The sequence below is a fragment of the Podarcis erhardii genome (assembly GCF_964252035.2).
Source record: "Podarcis erhardii genome assembly, chromosome: 10".
NCBI lineage: Eukaryota > Metazoa > Chordata > Lepidosauria > Squamata > Lacertidae > Podarcis > Podarcis erhardii.
In genome coordinates this window covers 24,838,257-24,853,005 of record NC_138500.1, presented here as the reverse complement: position 1 = coordinate 24,853,005, position 14,749 = coordinate 24,838,257, and the positions used below count along the sequence as shown (strand labels likewise).

The following is a 14,749-nucleotide window of genomic DNA, read 5'->3' as shown; positions in this document are numbered from 1 at the left end:
CATCAAACATTAGTGGTCTTGAGTGGTCATTTACCATGTGAGTTGCACTTTGAGGAGAAGCTGTAGCACAGTTGTAGAGGGTATGCTTTGCATGCAGAAAGACGTAGGATCAGTTCCCACATCTCCCAGAAAAGGATCTTGGGTAGTAGATCTTGGAGAGCTTTGTGACTGAGTACTTAGAGGGCTGCTAGGCTAGATGGACTAATGCCCTGACTCTGAATAAGGCAACTTCTCATATTTGCTTAGCAACATCTTTACAAGGGCTGGGTGGGGAACCTGTAGGTGTGGCTGGGCTCCAACACTAGTCAGCATGGCCAATGGTCAGGAACAATGGAAGCTGGGATCCAACAACTTCTGGAGGGTTACAGGTTCTCCATCTCTGATTCCTCAGCACTCAACCTGCATTGCAAATTAGACTGTATGTGCCTTGTGGGCAGGTAGCTGTCCTTTGCTTTTGCTGTTTAGAAGGCACTTTGTGAATAATACATAGTAATATGTTCTCTATTCCTGCCGAAATCAAGAAGACCGACCATTCCAGTGTTATAGCTAAGTGAGTACTTTGCATTTTTCTCAATATAAAAAGGTAAAGGGCCCCTGACAGTTAAGTCCAGTCGCGAACGACTCTGGGGTTGCAGCGCTCATCTCGCTTTACTGGCCGAGGGAGCCGATGTTTGTCCACAGACAGTTTTTCCGGGTCATGTGGCCAGCATAACTAAGCTGCTTCTGACGAACCAGAGCAGCGCACGAAAACGGCATTTACCTTCCCACCGGAGCGGTACCTATTTATCTACTTGCTCTTTCGAACTGCTAGGTTGGCAGGAGCTGGGACCGAACAACGGGAGCTCACCCCGTTGCGGGGATTTGAACCGCCGACCTTCTGATCAGCAAGCCCAAGGCTCAGTGGTTTACACCACAGCGCTACCCGCGTCCCATTTTCCCCCCTCAATAGTGCTCTTAAAGTGGTATTCATCTTTAAGGGCTTTGTTGTGTGATAGACTAGTGAAAACAATGCTTTGCCTGACTCCTGACTTTTTCCTGCCAAAGACACATCTCATGGGTACATTCATATGTATCTTTTTCTTTCTTTGCCCTTACTTCCATGGTTACTTGAGCATTAATTACTGTATATACTTGTGTATAAGCCGACCTTTTCAACACATTTTTTATGCCGAAAAAGCCCCCCTCGGCTTATACTCGAGTGAGGGTCCCACTTACTGTTTGCTGCCGCCACTCGTGCTATCGCTGCCCTGCCAAGTGTGGCTCCTGTGCCTGCCCTTGCGAGCGGCAGAGGCTGTTGTTGGTGGAGGAGGAGGAATGAGCAGCCCGAAAGCAGCCCTTTCGGCTGCTCCTTCCTCCTCCTCCGCCTTTGCCGCTGTTGGCATTTCCCACCCTAGGCTTATACTCGAGTCAATAAGTTTTCCAGTTTTTTTGTGGTAAAATTTGGTGCCTTGGCTTATATTCAAGTATATATGGGTAGTTTACTTCTCTTGCATCCTTATGCGCCATTCAGCAGTAGGTTTAGATACTATTGTCCCCTTCTGATGCTCAGTTCATGCTTTGAAAACTAGTTTATGCTATAGCATTTTTACCTGAATAGAATGCTAAACTTTGCAGTACAGCTGTAATGCAGGGTTAAGTGAGAATCAATATTTTTTTTCAACATCATTATGGGGGCCTTTTGCTACACAGAGTTGGCCAGGCAAGGAAGACATGATTATTTATAAATTTATTTTTAAAGTTATATTCTGCTCTTGAATGGCCAACAGAGTGATTACGATAGATTAATATCCCAACGGGCCTTTTCATCTTGGGGCCTCCCCCACCTCACCTTTCTCGAAGCGAAAACTTTTTGTTGTTGTTGCTTGGGGAAGGTGAACTGAATTGGAAAGAGCAAGTAAGGTTTATGAGCATTCAGTTAAAAAGCCCACTTGGTTTTCAGGGACAGTTAGAAGGGCTCTTTAGTTTAATTTGGAGATCAAGGCTCAGTCACAGTGATAATGCCTGTCAACTTCCCTAGGAAAAAGGAACATCCCATTTTTTCTCACGAGAGGACAGTGGCCAAAATGGCCTCTGCAATCTCACGCAATTTTGGGGTAGCAAACTTGCGTGGTGCTGCAAAACGTGATTTTCCATGCTATGCCACGCCACGCAGAAGTGTTTTTTGGGGGGGCCTTAATCTCACACGGGTCACATAACTTGCATGGGAGTGTTGCCCTGGAATATTGCATCCTGGTTTGGGGCCACTTCGTGTTGGAGGGCATGAGTGATGCAAGACATTTAGGTCATATATTGAATTCAAAATGAATTAAAAGAGGTCCAGTTTTGGATTAAGTGAAGTGGACCTGCTAGCATACATGTGTGAATACAGTCCTGTTAGAACAACCCAGTTTTTATCTCTTTAATTATTAGAAGGTACTAATTCTCCAAATTTTAAAAGCAGCAACTAATTATTGTACACAATTATTGCTTGATTACTGCACAGCGTCTGATTTGTGAAGTCTGCACACTCAGAGAAGGTGCAGCCATTTCTCTTAATCCTTTTGTTTTCTCATAGTTTAGTTCTTGGGGAATGATGCAAAATTCAAACTGCAGGCTTGAACCTCTGAAATAAAATTCTGGACGAATCGTATCTATGTGGGGAGGGAAGTAGGGCGGTTATCAAAGTCCCCACGCTGCTGTATTCCTATAAATGCTCCCTCTTTTGTCCCTGCAAGTTTCTAAAGAATTTTTTTTAAAAGCCACAAAGCACAAAGCAGAGGAGGCACCGAGGAGTGAATGCAACAGTATTTCCTTAATCCATGTGGATCAAAAACATTAACGTTTCGATTCTGTAAAGAATCTTCCTCAGCATGCTGGATTAATCACATGGATTAATAAAACACTGTTGCATTCACTCCCTGGTGCCTCCCCTGCTTTGTATTTTTCTTTTATTGTTATGCTTTGGAGCTGTACTTGAACAAAAGAGAGGGCATTTATATGAGTATTGTAGGCACAGAGACTTAGAGAAATCTCCTCCAGTAAGTTATGCTTCCTGCATTTTGCGGCATTTTCAAGTCAGTTAGACTTTTATTTAGACTGTGGTAAAAGGTTTCACGTTGTTTCAAGTATTTGTAATGATTCCTTCAAAAACTGCGCAGAATTCTACAGCTAAGAATATACTTGGATTCTATTCATCATTACTGATTTATTATTTATTTGTTTCATAAAATGCATATACTACTTGATTGTTAAAAAAAAACCTCCAAGTGGTTTACAAAAGATAAACAAGTTAAATCAGGAAAAATCACAACCATACTTAAAACATACACAAGTTTAAATACTAAAACATTAACTTTCTAAGCATCTGGGTAGATTTGTCTAAACAAGAATATTTTTAGTAGGCACCATAAAGAGTACAGTGAAGGTGCCTGCTTGGTCTCAATAGGCAGGAGTTCCAAAGTGTAAGCGCTGCCACACTAAATGACTGAGTTCTTACAAATGCAGAACAGGTATTATGTGACGCCTGTAGTTCTGCCAATTCCACTGATCGAAGCAGTCGATTGGGCACATGAGGGGTAAGGTGATGTTGTAGGTAAACTGGTTCCAAGTTGGTAACAGCTTTATATACTAATAGTAAAACTTTGAACAAATCAGCAAGCAGTGCAGATCTCTGAGCACAGGTGTCATATGCTGACAAAGCCCCACTTCCTGTCAGCAATTGTGCTGCAGCATTATGCACTAACTGCAGCTTCCTGATCAAGTGTGAGGGAATCCCTACAAAGAGTGCATTGCAGTAATCCAGTATTGAAGTAACCAATGTAGGAACTACTGTGGCAAGGCCTTCCCACTCCAGGAATTGCCGTAGTAACACAGCTGGATCCAGAAGCACCCCCAAACTAAAAATCTGCTCCTTAAGGGGGAGTGCAACCCATCCCCCTATCTTCAGTCCATCCATCATATTACCTGGGGCAAAGAGCACATCAAGACTGTGCCCTGCTTGGTATGTCTGAGAGAGGCATATGTTTGTCATGAAGGCCATGAAGTCTTGAGCTGGCCTGTCAGCAGCCTCCGCGTCGATACTGAAGTCACCCAGGATTATAATTTTAGGGTCTTCTAACAATGCTTCAGAGATCACCTTGGCCAGCCTGATCAGGGATGCTGCCAGGCAATGGGGTGGTCACTAGATCAGCAACATCCTTGATCTTTCTCTTTGACCCAACACCATGTGCAGACCATCTAATTTATTCTTAGGTCAAGGAGAAGGTGTCCATATAGACAATAGCAGCACTCTGGATACCCAAGGTGGACATGTGCTTTGTTTAAAATAAAATAAAATCTAGAACCTTTTGTAAGCTTTGCAATGTTTTTCTTTCTTTATAGCATTTCCTTATGTCCATCCTTCTTCTCTTGGCATTTTCCTTATAGCAGTATAGTAACACAAACCATATTATAGATGACAGCAATGTGCATGTCGGCCTCCTAGTATTTTACAGGATTCTTACTGTATGCCTGTGAAACATGGACCCCTTATAAACGCCATCTCCAACTCCTCGAAAGATTCCATCAACAGTATCTCTGAAAAATTTGACACATCACTTGGGAAGACAGGTGAACTAATGTCAGTGTACTGAAAGAAGCAAAGGTCACCAGTGCTAAAGCAGTAATTCTTCAACATCAACGTTGTTGGGCTGGTCATGTTGTGCGGATGCCAGGTTATTGTCTTCCAAAGCAACTACTCTATTCTGAACTTAAAAATTGAAAGCGTAATGCTGGTGGTCAACAAAAGAGGTTTAAAGACTCTCCCAAGGAAAATCTAAAATGTAGTATAAACACTGACAACTGGGAAACACTGGCCTGTGAGTGCTCCATTTGGAGAACAGCCTTTACCAAAGGTGTCATGGACTTTGAAGGCACTCGAATGCTGGACGATAGGGAGAAATGTGCTAAGAGGAAGGCACACTTGGCAAACCCTTACCGTGATTAACTCCCACCTGGAAACCAATGTCCCCACTGTGGAAGGACACGTGGATCCAGAATTGGCTTCCACAGTCACTTACGGACTCACTGTTAAAACCATGTTCATGGAAGACAATCCTACTCGGCTACAGGTGATCAACAAAGAATTTTACAGGATGTGGCAGACTATACCAGGGCAAGACATTTTGAGGTGCCATTAAAGGGCAGTACACATTTGGCTGACATTTATAACATGGAAGCTGTATTTATTTATTTAAAGCATTTTTGCCTCACTCTTCAGGCCAAAAGGTTCCCAGAGCAGCTTACATAAGATCAGTAATGAAGAAGGGAGTGCCTGCCCTTAGGCAGGACACCAAAGGAAAAAGGAAAATAAGCAAACTCCTACTTTTAAAGTTGCAGAGTTCTTATAAATGACCAGCTTGACAGGAAACAGTTCAGGGAGAGAAGGAGCTAAATAGACCTGGTCTCTTTCCATCTGCTATAGACATAGCATAAAGGTGTCTGTTGATGCTGGCCTTTCAGCGGAGCTGATGGAGTGGCTCATGCAGTCCTATATGCAGTCTGTAGTATAGCCTGACTCAGGGTTTCCCAAATTGGGTAGCCAGCTGTAGTTGGACTACAACGCCTATCATCCCTAGCCAGCAGGACCAGTGGTCAGGGTTGATGGGAATTTTAGTTCAACAACAGCTGGAGACCCAAGTTGGGAAACCCTGGCCTGACTTAATGCATCATCATCATCACTAGCTACAGCCCCCTGCCTGCTATCTGCCATTTTTCTCCTGGCTCTACATAAACTTGATTGGGACAAATTATTAACATCCATGAAAGAATGAATTTCAGGTGTATACAGTAGACAGCTTGGGAAAGATCAACTTGCCACTGAAGTTTCTCCGATTTCCCCATTTTGAAAACAAAAATTAAACAAAACAACACAAACAAACTTTGCTTGTTTTGTTTTAGTTATAGAAACGGATGGGAATTCAAATGAATGACTTCTGATTTTGAATGAGAATCCTTTCCCCCCCCCCCATTTGGTCTAGTTAGAGCCCTGCTAGAACACATCAGCGAATGGTTACAAAGAAGGAGGAGAATCAGAATCAGATGGCAATCAATAAAATGAATGTACTAGCTAGGAATCATTTATGAATATGAATGAAATGCAAACGAATAAGTAACAAAATAAATGACACTTTTAAGAATGAAAACAAATGGAGGAGGTAAATGATTCCCCCCCCCCCCGCTGATAATGGCTTGATATGAGAATCTTGGCATTGCAGAGGATTTGATGTGATTGTCTATATAGCTTTTTAAAAACTCTCTGGTGATAGCCAGCACGGGATGCCTTCCTGTAACTTGACTTCAGTTTTAATAAGGAAATGTGACATATCGTTTATTGAAATCTCACATGTGATGTCCTGTCTAGATTAGAGCCAACAATACCTTCATATAGAAGAGGATGGCAGTTGCAATTTCCTCCCTTACATGCAAATTAGCATTAGCCCTAAAATCCCTGGCGGAATGCCAGGGTTGCCTTCTCTGGCAACAGTTTCACTTCAGCCCTTTTCTCCATCAAAGACCCTTTTCCATTAATCAAATGGGTCCAGCATTTTACAGAGAAAGATGAGATCTTGATTTGTATTGGAGGCAGGTCTAAACTTGCATTGACTTTAACCAAGGCAGAATTTGGCCCTTTGATGTGTGTGTGTGTGTGTGTGTGTGTGTGTGTGTGTTTTAAAGACTTATTTTATAAACAAAATCATAGTTTGGGTACCTACAGCAAGCACTAAGCCAAGCTATAATAAACTACAAATAAAATAATGTAAGATATTCCTGTTGCTCTCAATGTATCGTTATGGCTTCACAAATGCTATTAACATGCAGGTCATGAATTATTGTATGCCTGTCTCTATGAGCCTTTTAAAAATCACTCAACTACATAATGACTTTGAAATATATTCTTTTTGAAATGGAAAATGAAAAACCTTTTTGCATTTTTTAAAAGATATTGATAGCTATTCAAGAAAGGCCTTAGGAATGTCTTAATATCATGCTTTGTAGAGATCTTTTTTGTTTACTACATTCACTTGATGAGATTTTTTTTACATTTGAATGGCATTGTGTATTGACTAGATAGCACACAGTGGGAATTTAGAAGACCTTTTCCTGACACGTTTTCTAAAATTAATTTCATTTCAAAACTCCCCATTTTTTTATATTCTCCGGAAGCAAATGTTGAAAAGTAATTTGTAGAGTGGAGGGAGGGCTGAATAATACAGTGCAGCCTCATCCAGGACTGGCCAATTATATTTGCTGGTGAAATGCAAGATGGCAGCTCCTCTCTGCTTCACATATAGAAGCTGAATGGAATGGCAGTTGAATCTTATTTCAGCACTAGTGGCAGGATAGCATCCTTCACTGCACTTGAAGCTGCTGACTGGTTTAGGGCCACAGGCTAGAGACTATGTGAGCTATATATAGAGAGGGAACACTGTCCTCTAACCAGTGGTGGATTTATGGTCCATTGGGCACCACCCTCCCCACACTCTAACCATTCACCTATATAGAACATGAGTATGTCTGAAAATGGCCTGTATTTTTGGCATTTACTTCACACACAATTGTTGATTAAAGGTAAAGGTAAAGGGACCCCTGACCATCTTGCTCATCTTGCTTTACTGGCCGAGGGAGCCGGCGTACAGCTTCCAGGTCATGTGGCCAGCATGACTAAGCCGCTTCTAGTGAACCAGAGCAGCGCACATAAACACCGTTTACCTTCCCGCCGGAGCTGTACCTATTTATCTACTTGCACTTTGACGTGCTTTCGAGCTGCTAGGTTGGCAGGAGCTGGGACCAAACAACGGGAGCTCACCCCGTCATGAGGATTCAAACCGCCGACCTTCTGATCGGCAAGCCCTAGGCTCTGTGGTTTAACCCACAGCGCCACCCACGTCCCTAATTGTTGATTAATAATTTATGTACATCTCGCAATGCAGAACCTTCCATCACTAAGGCTGCTGAACTCGCTAAATTCTCTTGACCATATATGGTAGAATGCAAGTAATTTTTTATTCTTTTAAGGCTGTTGAATGAACTTTCACCAGGGCGGTACAAAATTCGGGCTTTGTGGTACAAAATGGTACAAAATCAATACAAAACCTTGGCACCAGTTTGGAGGGGATCCCAAATTTTGTGGTTAATAAAACTATTTGATATGAGCAATGTTTACAAATGTTCAAGAATTGCCTCTGTGTTAGGAAATGTGGTGTGCAAACCACCAGTAACAAGCTCATAAAGTGGAGTCTGAGACGTTGGTGATATAGAGTCCTCACTGTTCACAAAACACAGCAAGTTTCACTATTTTTCTTCAAAGACAACAGAATCTGTGTCCTCTGAATACATATCCATTAATTTTTGGGTGCTGTCATTTGTATTTAGTAAGATGATTCCACAACAGTGATTTCAGTCTGAAATATAAACTCATTGAGTTGTGCCCCCAATTCTGCTCTGAAGGGCCAGGAGAACCTCTAGAACTTGCTAGACCGTCTAACATACAATAATGATGAAGGATAATAGTATTGACAAGTGGGACCCGCAGCACAATATTGCAGTGCAGAATGTGTTCCTGTTCACTCTGCCAGCCAACCAGCCATGCCATTTTCCAGGATCCTCAGTTTCACGGAATGACATTATATGATGATGTAGTGCTGCTGTGATGAGGAGAGTTGAAGATTTTGGCTGAGCAGTGCCACTGATTGCCAGTTGTTGGTGAGCAACAATGAGGAAGGGCTGTCCATGCTTTGCCAGTGGACTTCCCAGAGGAAGTGTGAATGAAGACACTGGATTCATGGAGCTTTGGTCTGAACCAGCAGGACTCTCCTTATGCTTACACACCGTGTCTACACAGTGCAGCTAAACAAACCTCAAACCCAGAAATAATTGGTTTCTGAACCTTATGTTGTCAGTCCTTTGGTGTATACTGGTTTCAACATTTCTAGGCTAGAGAATGATGCAGGCACATCAACAGAGCCAGACTTTTTTAAAAGAAAAAATATAATAGGGGTGGCTTTAGTATCCCCCCCATCTCAAAAATACAATTATTTTGGTACTCTCGGTCACTTGATTAGGCTATGAGCTACTGCTGAATATTTTTTTTAAAAAAACACCAAACTTTTGTTAATGTACAGGCATTCATCATCTGCTGTTCATTAATGCACATAGGCCTGGCAATGGAATGAGCGTTTTTCTAGAGTGGGGTCGAAAAACTAATTATTCACCATATGGTGGCCGGCTCAGCAACAATTGCTGAAGCCATGGAAGCAAAAGGAAGTTGGCTGGCTGCTCTTTGAGCAGTTTGCACAGCGATGACTCTCTTGACACATGCCATTCATTTGGCTTCTGAATAACAGATGGACTAAGGCTGGGAATTGTGGAAAAATCATGGCAGGGATCTGGTGGCTGCCCTTGCCTTTTTATCCTTCAGAATGACTTTGGGTCACATGGCCTGTGAAAAATAACAAGCAGGGGATTGTACTCCCAGGATTTCCCTGCTTCTTTCATAAAGCAGGGCGTAATTTTGACTGCCTTTTCGTATTTTGTTTATTAAAGGGATCAGGGGTTTTAGATGAAAGAGATTACTTGGTTTGTGGTTGGTGTGTGTGTGTGTGTTGGATGTGTGGGGGGGGGTTGTGCTATACCAGTGACACTTAGCTCATTGTTAGAGGGGAAAATGCTGGCAGTTTGATAAGGGATAAGAAAACAGAGGAGGTTTTAAATTTAAATTTAAATTACTTGCTATTTGTTCTCTTCCCGTTTGTAAATTGCACATAGGCAAGTTAAGATAAGAGCTGTTTTAGATTCAGAATGTTCAAGCTGGGAGGGGGGAGTGTACCCCCCTTCCTGTTTTCCCCTCCCACCACCTACAATAGAGTTTAAGAAGGAAGGGTAACAATCACAGGACCAGAACATCATCTGCACTTGCAACTTGTATGCTATCTGGATTTAACATTGTTCTCAAGACTGACAAGTGTGGAAGAAGGAAAAAACTGCAAGGAAGATTTTTTTCTGGACTTCTTGTTTCTGTAAAAGTGAATCAGACTAATTTGGGCTATCCATGGAAAGTGAACGAAATTTTAATTCAGCACGGTTGACAAGTGGTAATATGGGTTAAAATATTTTTAGTCCCACCCTTTCCAGGCTATCCTGAGCAAAAATATAGATATTCATCAAAGGAAAACAAGCATCCTTTTTTCCATGCTAAGTGTAGTATGATCCACACCGTGATCCACTCCCACCTGGAAATCAATGTCCTCACTGTGGAAGGACATGGGGATCCAGAATTGGCCTCCACAGTCACCTCCGGACTCATTGTTAAAACCGTGTTTATGGAAGGCAATCTTACTCGGCTACGAGTGATCGCCAAAGAAGAAGAAAGAAGAAAGAAGGACAAGCAGATATGGTGATATGAGCCATGTGTCAGAATCAGAGATGTCATGAGAAATTGGAAAAAAGCAACAGCAGATGCCCCTCTTTGACTTCTTGCAAGTAGGTTTGTGTCTTCAAGCACCTGCCTCCACTACCACCATTCCCTTCACCTGCCCACTCCAGGGCCTGTAGACTTTCCCTGGGGCAGTTTAGTTTGGAGAAAAGATGAGTAAGAAGGAACATGATAGAGGTATACAGAATTATGCATGGTCTGGAGAAAGAAACTATAGAAAAGTTTTTCTCCCTCACTAAGCATACTAGAACTTTGGGAAAGCCAATGAAACCAAACATTGGAAGATTCAAGACAAACAAAAGCTAGACAATGGAATACACAACAAAAGTAGTGACTGCCACCAATGTGGATTGCTTTAAAAGAGGATTGGACAAACTCATGAAGTTATCAGTGGCTACTAGACACCATGACGGCTATGTTCTGCCTCCGCTGTCAGAGGCAGTATTCCTCTGAATACCAGCTGCTGGGAATCACAGGTGGGGAGAGTGCTGTTGCGTTTAGGATATGGGGTTCCTGGCTTCTTCTTGTGCTCTTGGAAGAAAGTAAAAGTGGCTATTTACACAATTCACATTCGTTTCTCACCAGGAAATACAGGATATGTGTTCCCAGTCCCTTCCCCATGCAGGAATGGGTGGTGCAAGCATCCATCACCCTGCTGTTTCTGTCTTTCCTTCTCCTTTAAAAAATAAATCATTTTTATTGATTTTCCAATAAAAAAACATCCAATTAAATATCCAATCATAATACTCCAATTAGAAAAATAAAAATCTCAAATAAAAAAGATCAAATTATAGTCCAAATTGTATTTATTAATTGTCTTTCCTTCTCCTGCCCTGAGAAAGTCTGTAAGTTCATGTGGAGCACACACAAACACTTTCTGAGGTGAACACAGGGTTGTGTGAGCATCCCTGGTCAGAATTCTGGTTGCATAAATTTTCTGTAGAAGAAGGACTGGGAGAATGGTGTGTGTGGTTCAATTTCGAATGCACCATGAGCAGATGTTCATTGCCCCAGTTTGGGAAGGCTGTGATTGAGAGTGAAGAAAGTGAAACTGTGTAGGAGCTGGAGGCTCTTCCTGTTCCTGGCTGGCAGCCAGGCCTTGATCCGAGTAGGCATTTACTCACACTCCCTCTTTCCCAAACCTAGTATGGTGCTTTGACAATGTCACCCTTGTTCCTTGGTGGGAGGGCCACCATTTTGTGGTTCACCTCAGCTGGCAAAAGGTTTTGGGCCATCCTTGATTCCCGTGACTCTGGAGGTAATGAAGAAGGGATCCAGAACCTAGCTGACTAGTGGTAAAAACATCTGGTCCTGGGGTGCCAATGTCTGGTTCCTCTGACAGCTCCCTCTGGACCCCCAAGAGATCCCAGGTTCCAGGTGTGGGTGGGGCTGAAGCCTGACAGCAGTAGGTGCTCAGCTGTTCCTCCACCTGCATTTATTCTTCTGAGATTTCAGCCATTGCCTGCTCCCTCACCATGGGAGTTACTTCTGATCTTGGAGCAACACTGAGAGAAAAATGTCTAGGAAGAAGTGAGATGGGGAACCATCTTGCACCTGCATTTTGATTTCTCTACACTCCTGTCCCACTACATTTCAGGGTGTGGGGAGATCATACTGCCATAACTTCTAGTTCCCAAACTACTTTTTTTAAAATAGCCCATGCCATCTCTCTGTTATAGGAAACTGCCAGTAACCTGATGCTGACAAACAGATCTGTTGTTAATGCTCTCAAAATTCGCAAACTCCTTTCATGAGGCCCACTGGCATATCTCTGCTAGGGGCTGCTAGACTCACTGATACCTCCTCTCTCATCATCTCTGCTGAACCTTCTTAGAATGACCTTTGAATGGTGTAAAGCAGAACCAGTGAGAGGTGTGGCCTGGAGCATGTTCCAAAGGCCAGATAAGAGTACATTTTTGTAAACTTTACACTGACTTTTCCATTCCAATAGCATTGCTTGTTTCCCTTGTAATTAAATGTGACTATTGAAATGTCTTTGTATAGCCAGTTTCAGCCATATCTTTACATCCCATCTCCTATGCCCAGGAATACAAACAACAACATTTATTTGCAATAACTATCAGTGTCCTTGTTATATTTCTGTATTTATTAATTTTTATCCCTCTCTTCATCCGATGAACTGAGGACACGGCTCTTTACCCAATTTTGTCCTCACGACAACATTGTGGGGTCTATTAGTTTGAGATTTAATGTCCAGACCAAGACCACCCAATATACTTCCTCTCTTTGTCGCTGAGTGGGGATATTTAAGTTTTATACAAATGTGTTGCAAGTGAGGGTGATTTAACTACATTATTGCTTTCTTTAAAAGCTGGATGTATTTTGTCTTTCCAGCACCTTTAACAGAGGCAGCTGTCTTGTTCACACCAAGGAATGGCTACTCATGCTCATACTCTGTGCGTGATATGCAACTAAATTCTACTCAGAGTAGACCCACTGAAATGAATGAAATGACTAAGTTAGGTCCATTAACTGGGGATACTCTGAATAAAACTTAGTTGAATACCCTTGTTTTGTGCTTTTTATTTACTACTCAAGCTGGCATGACATTCTCTGTGTGTGTTTGCACATAGTTGACTGCATTGCTGAGGTTAGATTTGCTGGAGTCCTTCCCTCTGGATAGGGCAAAACTGCTTAGCCTAATTATGGCAGATTATTAAATTAATTTGATAATTGGATAGCATAATTAAAAGAACTCCCCACCAGCAAAAAGCAAGGAATAGCTCCTTTGTCTTAAAGTTCACCCTCGGAACAATTCATTGCAGTTTCAAAGGGTGCCAGAGAGGATTTTTAAAAGAGAGGAAAGAAAATCATTACTCAGAGTAGTGTATTATTCTCTCGTCAGCTGTCAGCTTTCAACACTTATTTTGACAATGGTTGTTTTTGACAGAATTTGTAAGATGCTTTTCCTCACCCTGGGCCTGAGATATGATGAATGTGCCATACAGGTGACCTTTACCCAAGGCCACATGTTAATATTCAGAATGGTCCTTTTGTTACTTTCGAACAATGCCTGTCTTTTTTCTTTCTTTCTTTCCTTCTTTCTTTTTTTAAAAAAGCTTGATTTGCCAATATGACCCTCTGTTAGAATGCTGGACCATTCCAGATTGGTCACCAGGAAGCATCAAGTGCCTTTGACTGAAATGACATGGAAGATGTATGGTCGAAGTGCTGTATGCAGCACCACTGCTGTGACATGAAGAAAACCACTTTGACCCAACTAGAAGTGTACTCAAACAATGTCGCACCAACCAAAGACAACATATTGGGAAGAAAAATGCTTGTGAACAGTTTGTGCTGGAAGATGTATTGGCCAGACTGCCATAGGGCAATCTTTGAACTATTGAAATCTTTAGAAATATTGTTTAGTACTTGAACAATACTTACAAACCTAATTAATCAAGCATAGATGCTCCTGCTCTCTCTTTACACAGTGTATTATTTGACTTCAAGAATAGCACTCTCAGATGTATTTTGAAAGGCTTTACTGTTTAGGCAAACTACTACTTCTAACAAGCAGTTGAGATTGCAGCTCCATCTGTGCAAAGTAATCAGATAAGTGTACAAAGTAATCAGATAAGTGACATAATTATTAACAATGATATTGCATTTTACTGTTGGTTCACTACTATAGATCTATGTTAGCATTAAGTGCAAATAAGCTAATATTTTCAGCTTGAGCCAATCCTATCTATCAAGTATTCTAGTGCTTCTAAGGTATGCTCCACAGCTTCTGGTGGTTATAATGTGAATTATATACGCGGTGGCATTAATAAATATTGTTTAAAAACTATCTGAATATAACAGTTCAACTATGACAGCATTTTGCACCTATTTGCTTCCACATAAATGTGCATAGGATCACCATTAAGTGGATTTCGCAAAATTCATAGGGAAAATGTTCTTATTTATTCCAGGAACTAGTATAATTGTTTCGTTAATGAACTGGAGCCAGATATACACCACAATCTTTATTCCCTGAACAGTGCTGCTGGAAAGGGTTAGCATAAGGCGGAGGTGTCCCTCTGCTGGGCTCTGCCAGTGGAGGCGACTCCTCTGCAGACGTCCCTGTGTCACCTGATGGTGACAGGCTCTTGAGAAGCTTCTGGGGCACTGTTTTGGTTGGCAGTAGACAGCACAGGGTGCTGAAATGGATCAGTACACAAGTGGAAGTAGATCAGAGTCAGCATGGTCCCACCAGATACAAAGCTGCTGCATTTCCCTGGGAGAAGTCCAGCTTTGACCTGGCACAACAACAACAAAAAAGAAAAATCTGCC

At 41.9% G+C, this 14,749-nt stretch overlaps 1 long non-coding RNA gene across 1 annotated transcript in view; it reads left to right on the top strand.

Annotated features, from left to right (window-relative positions):
* Positions 1 to 14,749, top strand: part of LOC309351385 — a 150,321-nt gene that overhangs the window by 47,938 nt on the left and 87,634 nt on the right. The window lies entirely within an intron of this gene.